The sequence below is a fragment of the Ciconia boyciana genome, chromosome 20 (genome assembly GCF_034638445.1).
Source record: "Ciconia boyciana chromosome 20, ASM3463844v1, whole genome shotgun sequence".
Taxonomy (NCBI): Eukaryota; Metazoa; Chordata; class Aves; order Ciconiiformes; family Ciconiidae; genus Ciconia; species Ciconia boyciana.
In genome coordinates this window covers 6,536,831-6,539,266 of record NC_132953.1, presented here as the reverse complement: position 1 = coordinate 6,539,266, position 2,436 = coordinate 6,536,831, and positions in this window count along the sequence as shown.

Sequence of the window (2,436 nt, the reverse complement as noted above, 5' to 3'; positions counted from 1 at the left end):
CAAGAAGTAGCTCCCTGATGGCAGTTTATGCTGAAATAGGAAATAAACCTCTTGCTGCCCATTCTCTATACTTGTAGGTTGTGAACACTCATCACGTCATGTCAATGATGAAGTCTGAGACCTCATGCTTTAACTCAAAACTTAAACCCGTTACAAAACCCCACTTTTCCTCCTAGCACCCCCAGCTGGGGAAAGCAAAACACAGCACATCTCTGGTCCTGCTGCTTCTTGCTATCTTTAGTCTACTGGCAATAATAGCCCAAATGGCCTTTCATTCACTCCTCCCCTCGCCACTTCTTCTTACCCCCTCTGCTTTGTGGGTGTTGCTTTCAAACTGTGCCACTATGCAGCAGCCTTTGAAACTGCTCCTGAACAAGAGTCTCCTTCTGGCCACTGTCCTTCCTCCCACGAGCTCCCCAAACACAAGAGCACATGCACTGACTTTTCCCTTGCTCCCATTGTTCTGTGGGAGGAGAGAAGTCTAACACCCTGAGGTAATCCACTTGTCTTCCCCCTGTCTTTTAAATCAGAAGCTCTTCAGAGCAGAGAGAATCTTTACTCTTATCTCGCATATCACTAAGAGCACTGTGGGCACATAATTGACAATAATTGTATCCCTTCTTTTATCAGCATGGTAGAAATGAGCTGATTTTCTTGTACTAACTATTCCTAGTCTGCTTTATGCAACACCAGCCATGTAGCTGCCTCTGTAGCCCCCCTACCAAAAGTATCAAGGAACTCAGCTTTAGCAAGACAAACACCAGATTGATAAACCAGGCAAGATAAACACCAGATTGTAGGGCACCTCTTTTCCTTCAGAGCATGCCATTTGCTGCACTTCTCCTTTCCCAGCTTCAGAGCTCTTTGCAGTACATCTGCATTGCTGTACTGAGGAGTAAAAGTGCTTGTCCTAATGGAGAGGTGGGAGTGAATAAGCATGTAGTTGGCAGAGACTGGATCCACCCAAGATTTCTACACATCCACCAGTCAGGATATGGGTCTGTTTTTATTTCTCTAAGTTCAATGAACAACTCTAAAAAGTATTTCTAGAAAGATGGTTGGTGGATGTTCTAGTGTAGACATTTAAGTGGTATCTCATGGCTGGAGCACTGTATTTCTCCCCCATCAGGGAAAGCCTTTCCTGTGTTGATAATGCTGATACACTAAGGATACTGTGGAAGTTGCAGGAAGCACTGTGAAAACTAGTAGCAGAATAGAACTAGGACCACAATAAATTAACAGCTGGAGAAGTGGTAAAGAACTGGCTCTTCTAAGGCTTCTGACCTTAAATATTTTTTAATCTGACAGACAAGGCTTAGTTTCTTCATTTTTCTCTTTGCCTTCCCATTTACAAGGTGGATTCCAGCATTCAGGACAACTCAGAGTAAACAGGAGCACAAACCCTCATTGAGTGAAAGGGAAAAAAAATAAACTTCTCTGAAGTTTTACTTGTATAGCCTATGTTTGCAGGAGCGCATTTTTGTTGCTATCAACTTATGTTAAATGCACAGTCACTTAGACATATACCACTTGCAGAGCATTTTCTTCTTCTTTCCTTACATCTTTTTAGGACTAGCCTTCAGCTTCCTGTGGCAAACCTACTCTTTATAGCTCCTCTTTTGATCTCATCCTAACGTATTTTCCTTTAGAAATCTCATCCTACTCTCAATTCTTTCCTGCTTTGTCTTTTCTAGTATCTGTTTTTTTTTCCCCCCGGTCTTTGCTTGCCACTTTGCTTATCATTTCATGTACCTGCCTTTAGTTCTCCTTGATATACAGAACTTCACCTGGTATGAATAAAATTAGCTGTAAGAAGAGGAAGAAGATTGAACTTTCAGTATTTCCAGTGGGGGAGAGATAATCTAAGAAACAACTCATCTCACATGCAAGATGTGTTGTGACAACTAGCTACAATCAGAAAGGCACTCACTTTCCACTAGCTCAAGATGGGCATCCTCAGCCAATCCCTAAGATCTAGCCAATAGGAATGTTACCATCGAAGTTGATGCTCTTTGCATATAGACTTTAATTTCCCTGTGCTTTACTCCTATATTCATTAAGTAGTAGTATTAATACTTTCTTATCTGGATACTTACTATAGTTGAGCTGCTCATGAGCTCCAAGGCTACACCCATGGTGTCTGAAAGAACAGTGGCTGAACATTACCCTACCCTGTGCAGTGGAATTCCCCTCAGCCTCATGACTCCTTCCCTCAGAGAAGGGTAGGGCAGGGCTAAATCAGATAAAATGTAGTATGAACTCAACTAGACAGAATTGACATGGAAAAGGGTGTGACTTGAACTAAGAGAGGAAGCTACAAAGACAAAACTGGGCAAAAAAACCCCCACCCTCAGACGTGCAGTCCTGCATCTGACCATCCTGCTGCTCTGGTTTATTGAGGGCTTTCTAAAGACAGGAGTACTCCATGCAGAGAAC